Source organism: Sapajus apella, unplaced genomic scaffold, assembly GCF_009761245.1.
Source record: "Sapajus apella isolate SASKATOON/1434 unplaced genomic scaffold, GSC_monkey_1.0 scaffold11, whole genome shotgun sequence".
Classification (NCBI taxonomy): Eukaryota; Metazoa; Chordata; class Mammalia; order Primates; family Cebidae; genus Sapajus; species Sapajus apella.
Window position 1 is genome coordinate 31077612 of NW_022436951.1, and position 14360 is coordinate 31091971.

A 14360-nucleotide genomic window follows, 5' to 3' on the forward strand; every position below is an offset into this window, starting at 1 on the left:
GCTTTGTGTTACAACCAAGTGTTTGGCACTATTTACAAAGGAGTAGTGGATTAAATGTGGATATGTGTTCCATTAAGGAGACTATGGTCCATGTCCAACACGTAAACAGCTGTTAACATGCTCTGTGTTTTTGGAATACACAAAATTCATATGTTTTGCTGTGTGGTATTTTTGAAAAATCACAGTGGTCGCTGTAGCAAAATCTGACTTTTTTAGACAAGGGCCAAGCATTTGCATGTAAGAAACTGAGTTATCAATTTTTTAAAAAAGATTTATGAACTATAATGAGTCATCTTCATGGCATGTAAGCAATTTTGGGGATGAGGCTAAATTAGTGTAAGAGTGGAAAGAGAGATTTGAAGATGTAATTGCAATTTATTATAGATTTTGCTTGCTTGCATTGGGATATACATAGCTTCATGGCTTTTTGTTTTTTTCCACCTCTCTTCCCCTGGGCCTGCAAAGAACATGGTCCATGCTCAGTCTTATCAAGAAAGTTCTGATTCTTTGTGGAATGAATACAGAACAGTGGTTCTCAACCAGGTGTGATTTTGTCCCAAGGTACATTTGACATCTAGAGACATCTTTGGTTGTCACAGCTGGAGGTGGCTGTGGGTATCACTAGTAGAAATTGGGGATGCTGCAAAACATCCCAGAAAGTGCAGGGCAGCCCCTCAAAGAGAATCACCCAGCCCCAAATGTCAGCAGTGCCAAAGTTTAGTTATAGAGAAATATTGTCCATCTATAAAAAATTTTAAATGTGAAAAAATGCCAACTGTTAAAAAGACCCAAAAACTCATTAAAGTTATGTGACTCCTGTCCCAGACAGTTGTTAACCGAGTCATTCTCTATTTGTAATAGGGAAAAAAATGGCCATGAAACATGGAGGACAGATTCCTGACCAGGGGGTCACATACCATCATCATATGTTATCTTTTTTTGAAGACCATAACTTTTTCTTTTTTGGAGACTATAACTTTGAGGGTTTCTCCAAAGGTCATGAAAGTTTTTCATTTCATTGTTAGAATGAATGATTCAAGAATGTTGTGCCCCACCGAAGTGGGATGGACTCCCGCCCAAAATTTGGTTGTTCTGATGCCAAGGTTGCTGGCATCATTTACACACCAGGAAAGCCTGAAAAGGTGTCACTCACATAGTGAGGCCTTCTGGGTCAAGCACGGTGGCTCCCAGACAGGTCCCAAATTTGCTTCTGAAAGCTTTTGGAAAGGAAACTGGCATGGAGCTATTATGGTTGTAGGAGTGGGTTCTCACATGAAGATTGGGCCTTGTATGGTTGGAAACTCCTGTGGGTACCAAACAATAAGCTCTGAGTTTTATCAGGTTGCCCAGCTGTGGGGCAGAGGGGGCAAGGGTAAGGCTTCAAAGCTATCAGAAGTCAAACATCAAGAGATGGAGTCAGACCCTATTACAGGAGTCACCCGGCCAGGTAGTGCAGGCTTCGTTGCCCAGGGAAGTCTTAGCTCATGGTCTGCCTCTGTCAATGTGATCCATGGGCCGGCCTTGGGGCCTATCAGTGGCGATAGGCACTGATACACCTGACAGAAGCTGTAGTGATAGCAGCTGTAGACGTGTTAGTGGCTACATCAGAATGACCCCTAGTGCGTTGTGGTGAACACAGGCCTTGCAATGAAGGGGCAACCAGCACATGGGTCATGGCGGATGGATGAGCTTCCCAGGCTGGCTTCTCTGCTTACCACCTCAGTCACCTTGAACTACCTGATTATCCTCTGGGGCCTCTTTTCTAATGTTTAAAATGAAGATGCCGATACCTTCTCTATAGAGTCTTTGTGAGAATTAAATGACTTAAAGAATGAAAACTGCTTAGTGGTGAAATGTGCATTCGTCCACCTTCTTTTTGGCCAGGAACAGTTAAGACACTAAAGTTACTGTTTTATTTTATGTTTATTTCTGTGTGTCACTGTGTATACATGTGTCTCTTTGTGTCTGTGTCTGTGTGTGTGCCTGTTTCTCTGTGTGTGTATGTGTGTGTCTGTGTGTGTGTGTACATATGCGTGCTTCTGTTTATTTTTGGTATTTTGCTATGGGCGCCCTCAAGTTTGCCTGTATCACATCTCACTGTTTGGGGTGGCCCCCACAAACTGGCACTCCTAGCAGCTGTTCACATTATCAATGGCAGCCTGCGTGCTACCTTCTAAAGGCTGCAAACACTGTTAGGGCCCATGACAATGTTCCCAGGAGGCCTGGGAGGCTGGGATGAGAAGGAAGGGAAGGGTGGTGTGTGACGGAGTGCACAGCCTGATCCTGAGTTGGCAAAATGAGATTGAAGTTAGCAAGTGTTAGCCAAAGGAACAAGGGAAGTGCAAAAGGCTTAAATAAAACACAGAGTGAGCTCCCAGAGTTTCCCTTTCTTTCTCCCATTCAGTGTACATATATACACACACACACACACACAAACTCTAACAAGGATTGTACACAGATATATTTTGTTCTCTCATCCTAACTCCAAGACCAAGCTATTAGTAATTGCTTCTCCCTTTGTGACAGATGGCTGCCTGTCGTGTTTTCATACACAGACATTGATTTTGGTAATTACCTGTTGTCCAAATACTAATCATGCAGGCTCTAGCCTTTCCAAATTTACTCAGTCCTCTAGTCTTTCTATTGCATTTTATTGAACTGATTTAGCCCTTCAGTCTACATTTCATTATTGGTATTGACTTTACTCACACAACGGGTAGGCCATTGAACGAAAGGCAGGTCTACATTTTCTATATGCAGAGGGTCATAAATCATGCCTTTCTTTCCTTTCTTGTTCCTTATTCCTGTGCTTGTACAGTTTTCATGTAATAAAGCCAAGAAGATCAGTTGTTTTTTTTTCAAAATGATACCAGATCGTCCATGTGTAATGTTGAGAATTTGCTTCCATAAGTCAGCAGATAAAATCCTCATCCCTAACTTTTCCTACTGCTCTGGTGAACTTGGATTTAAGAACATCTTCTCAGTTCCCCTCTGTATTAGTCCATTCTCATTCTGCTATGAAGAAATACCCAAGACTGAGTCTTTTATAAAGAAGAGAGGTTTAATGGACTCACGGTACTGCATGGCTAGGGAAGCCTCAGAAATTTATAATCATAGCAGAAGGTGCCTCTTCACAGGGCGGCAGAAAAGAGAATGAGTACAAGCATGGGAAAATGGCAGACACTTAAAAAACCATCAGATGTCATGAGAACTCACTCACTCTCTTGAGAACAGCATGGGGGAAACCACCTCGATGTTCCAATTACCTCCATCTGGTCCCACCCTTGGCATCTGGGGATTATTACAATTCAAGATGAGATTTGGGTGAGAACAAAGAACCAAACCATATCACTCCACCCTGGCCCCTCCCAACTCTCATGTCCTCATGTCTTAAAACACAATCATGCTTTCCCAACGGTTCCCCAAAGTCTTAACTCATTTCAGCATGAACCCAAAAGTCCAAGTCCAAAGTCTCATCTGAGACAAGGCAAGTCTCTTCTACCTATGTACCTGTAAAATCAAACACAAGTTAGTTCCTTTCAAGATACAATGGGCGTACGGGCATTGGGTAAATAAAACCATTCCAAGTGGGAGGAGTTGGCCAAAACACGGGGGCTAGAGGCCCCATGCAAGCTTGAAATCCAGTAGGGCAGTGATTAAACCTTAAAGTTCCAATATGATCTCCTTTGACTCTGTGTCTCACTTGCAGGTCATGCTAATGCAAGAGATGGGCTCCCATGGCCTCAGGAAGCTCTGCCCCATGGCTCTACAGAGTGCAGCCCCCCTCCCAGCTGCTTTCACAGTCTGACATTGAGTGTCTGCATCTTTTCCAGGCACATGGTTCAAGCTCTCAGTGCAACTACCATTCTGGGTTCTGAAGGATGGTAACTCTCTTCTCACAGCCCCACTAGACAGTGCCCCAGTAGGGACTCTGTGTGGGGGCTCCAGCCCCACATTTCCCTTCCTTGCTGCCCTAGCAGAGGTTCTCCATAAAGGCTCCACCTCTGCAACAAACTTCTGCCTGGACATTCAGGCATTTCCACACATCCTATGAAATCTAACCTCAGTTCTTGACTTTTTGGCACCCACGTGCTCAAAACAACATGGAAGCCACGAAGGCTTGGGGCTCACACCTCTGAAGCAATGGCCTGAGCTATATCTTGGCCCCTTTAGCCATGGTTGGAGCTGAAGCAGCTGGATGCATGACACCATGTCCTGATGTTGCACAGAGCAGGGAAACCCTGGGCCGAGCACACAGAATGATTTTTCCCTTCTAGGCCTCCAGGGAGGGAATGCTGTGAAGGTCTGTGACATTCCCTGGAGACTTTTTCCACATTGTCTTGGTGATTAACATTTGGCTTCTTGTTACTTATGCAAGTTTCTGCAGTGACCTTGAATTTCTCCCCAGAAAATGTGTTTTCCTTTTCTATCACATTATCAGGCCAAACATTTTTCAAACTTTTATTCTTTGCTTCCTCTTGAATGACGGCTTAGTATATTCTTATGTCACATACCCTAAATTATCTTTCTCGATTTCAAAGTTCCACAGATCTCTAAGGCAGGGGCAAAATGCTGCCAGTCTCTTTGCTAAAGCATAGCAAGAGTCACCTTTGCTCCAGTTCCTCATTTCTATCTGAGACCACCTCAGCCTGGACTTCACTGTCCATATCTCTACCAGCATTTTGGTCAAAACCATTCAACAAGTCTCTAGGAAGTTCCAAACTTTCACATATCTACCTGTCTTCTTTTGAGCCCTGCAAACTGTTCAACCTCCACCCATTACCCAGTTCCAAAGGTGCTTCCACATTCTTGGGCATCTTTACAGCAGCACCTAACTCCTGGTACCAGTTTACTGTATTAGTTTATTCTCACACTGCTATGAAGACACACCGAAGACTGGGTAATTTATAAAGGAAAGAGGTGTAATTAACTCACAGTTCCACAGGGCTGCGGAGGCCTCTGGAAACTTACAATCATGGCGGAAGGCACCTCTTCACAGGGTAACAGGAGAGAGAATATACTCAAGCAAGGGAAATGCCAGATGCTCAGATCTCATGAGACTCACTCATTATCACAAGAACAGCATGGGGGAAACCACCCCTATGATCAGATTCTCTCCACCTGGTCCTGCCTGTGACACATGGGGATTTTACAATTCAAAGTGAGATTTGGGTGGGGACACAGAACCAAGCCACATCACCCTCCAAGCAGTGAGCTGGAACTGAGGAGGGAGGGCTGGCTGGGGTCTAGCTCAGCAATCTCCAGTGACTAAGGCAGAGTTTAAATTCTACTGAGTTCTCTGATCCAGGATAAGACATTTAGCCTTAAATAGTTTGTAGATCAGCAAGTGTTTAAAAACTGAGGTGTAGTCACATAGGCAGTAGTCAGGGCCAGATTGAGATAAGAGCAGAAGAAAAACAGTAAATAAAAATTAGAGAGTATGGGAGAAGGAGAAGGAATAAAGTGAGGGTTCAGGTGATTGCTGCAAACACAGTAAGTTTGTGGGGTCCATATTCATGGGATGATGAATATCTGAGATGGAGGTGGGTCTTCCCACTTTTAAGGGCACAGGCATGATTAGTGTGGATGGATGGCAGTACTGCTGGACCTATGTCTGTCAACTATACTGTTTCCTAGATTGTTGGGAATATCATCATAAATTAAACTTTTAGATACAGGAATTATTATACATGGAAACTTCCCCAAGTATGTGAAACATAAGCATCTTTTAGGAGGTATCTAAATGTTCCTAACTTTTGAGCATTTTTTTATAAATCCTTTCCTCATTCTTTTTGGGAACTCCCCTCAGTTAAGAATATTATGATTATTTCATTGATGTCATGCATTTCATGGGTTTTGAGGATTGTACTTTATTTATGCTCATCCTACCTGAATTTTTCCCCATTTTTTCCAATACACAAACTAGAGTCGGCATGCAGGTGGCACCCCCTTTTCACATACTGACGGTTTTACAAAAAGAGTATATATATACACACACACACACGCACACACACATATACACATATACACATTGCATGTCTGCATTCAAGGCAATATGTATCTTAGTGATTTAAAAGTGTTTGCGCTTTATCAAGTGGCAAATAGGGATTATTTTTTAATGTTTAAATGTTTCTTTCTATATACTTATTTATTTTTAGAGACAAGGCCTCATTCTGTCAGCAAGCCTGGAGTGCAGTGGTTGCAATCATAGCACACTGTAGCCTTGAACTCCTGGGCACAGGTGTTCCTCAGCCTTAACCTCCCAAGTAGGTGGGATTATAGGTGTGTGCCACCATGCCCAGATAAATATTTTATTTTAAGTTAATAAATCAATTAATTTAAAAAATTTAAGTTAATCTAACAAAAATTGTAAATGTTCAAATAATTTGAAAATGTATTTTCTTTTAAACATAGAACCATCCTTATTAACATACCTCATTTTAAAACAACATGGCTATTTCAAAAATTCAAACTTTATTATATGACTTTATATGTGAGAAGGATTAACTTGTATTCCTTTCTTTTTGATAGAAATACCTGGTGACCAGCATAAAGAAGTATTTTAAGGTTTTGACCTGATTACTTCTTGTTATATCAGAAAGTAGCTTCAGCTATCTTTCTGAGGTGTTTAAAGAGATGTTTAAAGATCTTATATAGTAAACTTACACAGGCCCAATTTAAGAAGTCTTGCTCTAAGAAATCAGTATCGATTCTATTTTTCTAACTCCCAACAATCTTTCTAATTACCTTATCATCCTAACTGCTATAAAGCATTTTTGTTCTTAATGAAATTTTCAGTTCCAGTGGAAAGCAAAAGAGTGTATTGATAGTTTGCTTTGTGTTAGTAGCAGGGTCCAAATATCAATAACATATAGATCCTATCTTTAAGGAATCTGGCTGGGTATGGTAGCTCATGCCTGTAATCCAAGCACTTTGGGAGGCTGAGGTGGGAGGATTGCTTGAGCTCAGGAGTTCAAGGTTAGCATCAGCAACAAAGCCAGAGCCTGTCTCTACAAAAAATACAAAAATTAGCTGGGCATGGTGGTGCCCGCCTATAATCCCTGCTACTCAGGAGGCTGAGGCCTGGGAGGACGAGGCTGCAGTGAATGGAGATCGTGCCACTGTACTCCAGCCTGGGTGACAGAGTTAGACTGTCTCAGGAAAAAAAATCCGCAACCTACAGGACAGACAATAAGTAAACAGGGCATTCTAATACCATGTGTTAGGCATGATGGAGAGGTGAAGCCACAGCAAGAAACTGGGCATTCTTCTTTTTTTTTTTTTTTTTTTTGAGACAGAGTCTCTTCTGTCTCCCAAGCTAGAGTGCAGTGGCACATTATTGGCTCACTGCAACCTCTGCCTCCTGGGTTCAAGTGATTCTTCTGCCTCAGCCTCCCAAGCAGCTAGGATTACAGGCATTCACCACCATGCCTGCCTAATTTTTGTGTTTTTAGTAGAGACGGGGTTTCATCATGTTGGCCAGGCTGGTCACAAATTCCTGACCCTCAGGTGATCCACCAGCCTTGGCCTTCCAAAGTGCTGGGATTACAGGCATGAGCCACCACGCCCAGCTAACAGGATATTCTAATACCATGTGTTAGGCATGATGAAGAGGTGAAGCCACAGCTGGCGAGAGTCCTTATAAAATGCTTACGTCCCAGCCTTGCGGAGTCAGGGAAAGTGCCTGCCTCCTGCAGTAATGGCTTTGCTGAGTCTTAAATCAGAATTTGCCAGAAAAATATAACCTAAGGCATACCCACTTAGAATTGATGGAAGACAGCTCATATTTCCAGTTGTCTGTTTGTGTGTGTTTCTGTATGTCTAGACTAGTTTCAATATATTTATGTCATTTATACTAATAATTTGTCTAAATTCAGATTACCTTTCTTTAAAAATTGAACATAGAAATGGATTTTTGTGTAAAATATGCATACCTTTTCCCTCCCTTATAGTTTTTATTTTATTCCAACAAATTTAGAACATTTCATTGTTAAAAAAATGGAGACTTGTTCCTTTCTACTAAAGTGCTTCATAATTTCTATTTTATTCTTAGTTCTTTCTACCTCATATAGTTCATGTGAATATGCTATTCATCTTTTCAGTTGACTACCTTTGAGTCATTTCTTCTCTTTCTTTCATCATAAATTGTTTCACATTTTTGGAAAAAAGCCTGTATTACATTGATTTGATATCAGTAGAGAGGATACCAGTGAGCTTATAGCAAGGGCTCTGGAGCCAGGCTGCCTGCATTTGAACACTGGCTGCTGTACTACTTTCTAGTTCTGTGACCTTAAGCAGGTTGCTTTACCTTTCTGAGATTCAGTGTCCCAGACTATGAAACTACATGGAGACACCATATCACAGCAAAGAGAATACACCTAGACTGCCAGCACAGAGCAGGTGGCAAAGGAGTGTGAGTTATTTTTAATATGTGTTGCAACATAAATAAGGAAATCTCTTTCTAACAGTTCGTGTAAAACCCATTCCATAGTTTTATAGAGAGAATACTTGTATTGCTTGTCATCCACATTTTGAGATCTGCTATTGTTAACAAAGGAAGTTGAACACACATGTTGTGCGTGGCTCTGTGCTAATCTGCTGTTTTAACAAGTAGATTCAACTACTGCCCTTTAGGAAGTCAGAATTAAAGAGCCACCTGCACATGCCAACATAAAACAACATATAGACCCAGCTACTTGATCTATTGATATGTGAAAGTGGAACTAATTCATATTCAACAGATAATCATTGAGCAGCTATAAAGTTCCAGGCTCTGTTTTTGACATCAGTAATCCAGCAGTGAACAAAATAGACCCCCATGAGTAGGGGGAAGCAATAATAAACACATACAGGCTGCTATGGTTTGGCCGTGTCCCCACCCCAATCTCAAATTGTAGCTCCCGTAATTCCCATATGTCATTGGAAGGATCCAGTGGGAGGTAATTGAATCGTGAAGATGGGTCTTTCTTGTGCCATTCTTATGATAGTAAGTAAGTCTCATGAGATTTGATGGTTTTATAAACGGGAGTTTCCCTGCACAAATTCTCTCTTTGTTGGCCACCATGTAAGATGTCTTTTTGCTCTTCTTTCATCTTCCACCATGATTGTGAGGCCTCCCAGCCACGTGGAACTGTGAGTCAATTAAGCCTCTTTCCTTTATAAATTGTCCAGTCTCAGATATGTCTTTGTCAGCCATGTGAAAAAGGCCGACTACACAGGCATACATCCAGCATGGGTGAGATGGTGATACAGGCCGTGGAGGAATACAACACAGTAAAGTTGGTGGCCAGTGAGGAGGAGTGGATGGAGAGAGGCAGCTGCCATTCTGTAGTGGGTGGTCAGGAAAGCATCTCTGAGAAGATCTCTGCGAAGTAGCCTTGGCACAGAGCCCAAAGGCAGCCAGAGAGTGAACCTCAGAGCTAGATCTCTAAGGCATGTGCTCATTTATGCTCCAGGAGTATGTTTGTTTCCAAGGGCTGTGGAAAACAAGTACCACAAATTGAAAGATGTGGAACCATGGAAATCTATTCTCCGACAGTGCTGGAGGCTGGAAGTCCAAGATTGAGAAGGAGCAGGGTCATGGTTGTTCTGAGACTCGGGGCAGAATCCTTCCTTGCCTCTGCCTGGCTTCTGCTGGTGGCCACCAGTCCTCAGCGTTCTTTGGCTTTATGCATGCATCACTGTATTCTCTGCCTCTGTCTTCCTGTGGCCTTCTCCTCTAGGCGTGTTTCTGTATCGCTTCTCCTCTTCTTATAAGGGCATATGTTGTACTGGATTAGAACCTATCCTAATAACATGATCTTAACTTTATTACATCTATGTAGACCTGATATCCAAACAAGGTCACATTCACAGGTCCCAGGTGTTAGGGTTTCAATATATCTTTTAGTGGGAAGGATATTCAACCTATAACAAGGAGTAACAAGTGTGGCTGGAACCTAGCAACTACGGCAGCGACGGGTAGGAGGTGAGATCAGAGAAGTAATATCTCAGTGTTGGAGCAAGTAAATGACGTAGGCCAGTGTCTTATTATTAATGTCAGAGGAGAGAGAGCTGGGTTTGCTTTTCGGCAGGGTGGTTGGGAAATTAACACATCTTAAGAAAGAGTGCTTCATGAGATGGTGGAATCTATGAAATGGTCAAAGGAGGAGTAGCTGGTGTTATAAAAGAAGAGGAAGAGAAGCTCTGAAGAAGATAAATGGGTAAATTCACTGGGTAGTGTCAACCAAGAAGAGGTTAAACACCAAACTGCAATGTAAGAAGACAAGGAGTTCATTGGGGTCTTAATCTTATGAATTATAGTTCAGGAGACAAGTTGACTTCCAAAGAGAAAGGGACGGGTAGGAGATTTTAAGAGAAAATCAAAAGGAAACTCAGAGGGATTACACAAGTTGTTTTGGAGAATTATCATTGGTAGAGGTGTGTGACTTAGAAAATGAGTCCATAGTTCACTGGTGGTCGCTGTTCAGGGTTGCAGTGCTGGGGAAATTCAGCTGTTTTCCAGAATATGGTGGTCACTGCAGTTTGACCCACTTCAAAGGTTCAAGTCAAGCTCCTGTTTTGTTTGTTTATTTTTGTTTTTGTTTTGCCTGTTAGCAGGACACAGAGGCAGTCCTTCTCACAGTGAGTTTTCAACTCGCATTTAGGGCTCTGAACCACAGAGACACTATTTCATATATCACAGTTCCTAGGATTGCCCAGGAAGATGTAAAAGAAGCCAGAAAGGGCTACCAGGTAACCTCCAGTGGCCTCTTGTAATAACACAAAAATGACTGAGAAGGTATGATAACAACAAAGAAAGTGTCATTAAAAACAAAGTGGCTTATTGGATCTGAAGATGTGAGTGATTTATGATAGGACCCGTAATCTGTAATGAGGAAGTAAAGTAGAAAGACTCAGAAATAAGAGAATGTTAGTAAGTGGAAGAAACTGGAGGGGTGTTTGAGTGAGAACCTTCCAGAACAACATTGTGGAAGAGTCCAGGAGCCACGAGGCAAGATGAAACTGTCCTGTGAGGCTGGCCACCAGGATACTAATGGCCATGCACACAGCCTGCAGGAAACAGCTGGGTGACGTGACAAGTTAGGTCTGTACAAAGAGAAGGAAGGCGGTAACTTTAACAAACACAGCTCTACTTCCTATTTCAAAAAGATACAGAATCTTGTCATGTTTAAATGCAGCCAGAGGAAGAGGATGAAGAGAGCGAGGAATACAGTGAGGGCTAGTGTACCAGGCCTCATGGAGGGGTTAGCTCTGTGAAGACGTTAAAGCTTCTCAAGGTCCACAACCTTTATGAACACAGGAGAGATGTGATGTGTGATCTACAGTGAGCAGTACTGCAGCCAGAAGCCAATATATTTTTCCGTTTTCATGAAGGCTTGGTCCTTCACACATGAAGGATGATGGACGAGGCAGACTCAGGAATTATTTGGCCGGTGCTTTGAAAGGAAAGGGCCATGAGTCATCCTCAGTGGAGGAGATAATAAGAAGGCAATATTGCTAACAGCCTGGGACAGAATTACAACTAAAGAGGACAAATACCGCTGCGTGGAGGTATAGATCAACCTGCAGGGTAAGGCAGAATCACGGACTCAGAATACGGGGATTAAGCCGAGTAAGGAGGTATCCAGAGACACCAAATCATGGTGATTCGGCTGTGTTTTTACTTACCAATCAATGGGACAGCTGAGACACGGGATCCCAAGCTGGGTGGTCCACTACTACTCCCTGCCATATGCATCCTTTTTTTTTTTTTTTTTTTTTTTTTAAGATGGAAGCTTCCTCTGTCTCCCAGGCTGGAGTGCAGTGGCAGAATCTAGGCTTACTGCAACCTCAGCCTCCCAGGTTCAAGCAATTCTCCTGTCTCAGCCTCCCAAGTAGCTGGACTATGGGCACACGCCGCCACACCTGGCTAATTTTTTATATTTTAGTAGAGACAGGGTTTTACTATGTTTCCCAGGCTGGTCGCGAACTCCTGAGCTCAGGCAATCAGTCCACCTCGGCCTCTCAAAGTGCTGGGATTACAAGCGGGAACCACCGCGCCCACCCTGCGTCTCTTTTTTTGCACATTGTACCCTTACACCTCTCTGCCTTCCTGTCTCCACTGCCTGCTCCTTTTAACTCTCCTTTCTTCTCCTTTTCTTCCTAAATCTAAGCTGCTTCTAGCAACCTGTAGGCATCAAGAGGCTTGTCCTGGCCTTGAAGATTTTCCCTGCAGTCTAAAGAGACTTTAGGGCTCCTCCGACAAAGACCTCTCCTGCCAAATGTCAGAGAAGCATCAGATGTCAGCGTGACAGTTCTGTGTGAGGTGCCAGATGAGTACCTCTTCTGGCTCCAGAGGTGACTGAGTAGAGACTTCAGCAGATATGGCTCCCCTGGGACCAAGTTCAAGGGTGCAGTTCTTGATACAAGAGCTAATCTCTCTAGGGGCAGTAGACACCTCACTGGTTTGGTGGTCTTTTCCATCGAGAAGTTTAACAGGAGAACAAGAAGAGGAAAGGAAACTACACTGAGGGAAGACTGCGCCTAAGGATGGAAATAGTCCTTAAAGTTTGTAGGAGGCAGCAAAAAAGGAAAACTGGCCTCTTCTCCCCTAACTGCCTGTCGCTCAACTTCTGAGCTGGTGACTTGCCTTGGGCTGCAGAAGCATGGCAGGGAGATCACACAGCAATTCAGCCAGACTTTGAGCAAGGACTGTATTCCTTTAGGCTTAAAGGTCCCTTCAAGGAAGATGGGCCAGGGCAGAGTCACAGGAGAGAGAGAGACTAGCAGTGGAGGGATTTAGAGAGACTTGCGGGGTTCCTTCAGGAGTGCAGCAGAAGGGGTGAAGCAAGGTGTGTGCCTCAAAGATGCAGAGCCAGTGACACAAAGATGTGGGGTGACAGGAGCTCTAGCCACCTGACTGGCCCCTGCTGGAGCCGGGAGCCACCTTGCCAGAGATGACCCACAGGCATAGACAGTGGCCTGGTGGCCTGCCTTTATGTGAGGAAACACCTCTTCCTTCTCCCTCCCACCTCCAATGAGAAAGGAGAAGGAACAGGGTGAAGGAGATAGTGGGGAAGAGCAGCACACCAGGGGGCTGGAGCCCATGTCCAGCCTGCTTCAGGAGGCGGGGTGTTAGAGATGGGGAGGGGGAAAACGTGGAAGTAGTAAAATGGACAGACTTATTCCTTTTTATTTTTTTGAGACAGGGTCTCACTGTCTCCCAGGCTGGAGTGCAGTGATGTAATCAGGGTTCACTGCAGCCTTGACCTCCTGGGGTCAAGCAATCCTCCTGCTTTGGCCACCCAAGAAGCTGGGACTACAGACAATGGCCACCATGCCACACTAATTTTTATTTTTTGTAGAGACAGGGTCTCCCTATGTTGCCCAAGATGATCTTGAACTCCTAGGCTGAAGTGATCATCCAGTCGTTGCCTCCCAAAGTGCTGAGAATACAAGCGTGAGCCACCATGCCCCACAAGGCTTTCTCTTTATAACCAGGAGACCATTTTAATAGCGCATAGTGAATGAAAGTTAAAGAATCAGACCAATATTGTGATTTAATGTAGCTACCCTTTGAGTGAGGTGAGACTCCTGATTAAAACCACGAGGTACACAGAGTTCTTTTTGCAAAACAGACATGAGTCACAGAGCAATCTCTGAAAGTGGGTCATGACTTGCAAGCAATGATGCAGCAGGTATTTTTCAGATCTCTTTGAAGTTTCCTTTCTGGCTTTGCTAAATTTCACTTTGGATTATTTTAACTCCGTTTCTTCTTTGGGCCATGATTCCCTTCTATTTTAATGAGTCTTCTTTTTATTCCCCACTCCCCCCCGCCCACCTCTCCACCCACTCACAAAAGGTTTGTGTCTTTCCAATAATGAGCAGAAGAAACAAGTGACCTGTGTGAATGTCAGTTCATTCACATTTGCATCGCAGGTGAAGGAGCCAGCACTCACTGAGGGATTTCTCACTGTGCTTTGCCCTTTTGATGCATTTTTGATATGTCATCGTTTAGGGAAGAAGACCTGTACCTGAAGAACTGTTCCTTTTCAGGGACATAGTTCAACTTTATATCCACCATAAACTTCTTCATCTGGCGCCTTGTTCATTTGCTTTAGTCTGTGGGGGAAGTGGCAGCAAAACCTTGGCCTTTCTCCTCCTGGTGACACCTGGCTTCTTATTGCCACCGACTCAGCACCCTCAGGCCTTGTTCCAAGTGAAAATCTCTAAATCATTGAACCAAGGAAGAGGCACCTTGTTTACCTGTCATTTTCTTGATTTTTCCTTTCCAGACATTCTCCAGGTTTTTCTGGCTCACAGAACTGGAGAGAACATTTTGTCAAAACACAGAGAGAAACAATACAAGAAGGCTTCGT

The 14360-nt window shown here is 43.4% G+C and overlaps 1 protein-coding gene across 13 annotated transcripts in view; it reads left to right on the top strand.

Annotated features, from left to right (window-relative positions):
- CTNND2 (catenin delta 2) overlaps window positions 1–14360 on the top strand; it is a 944995-nt gene that overhangs the window by 672582 nt on the left and 258053 nt on the right. The window lies entirely within an intron of this gene.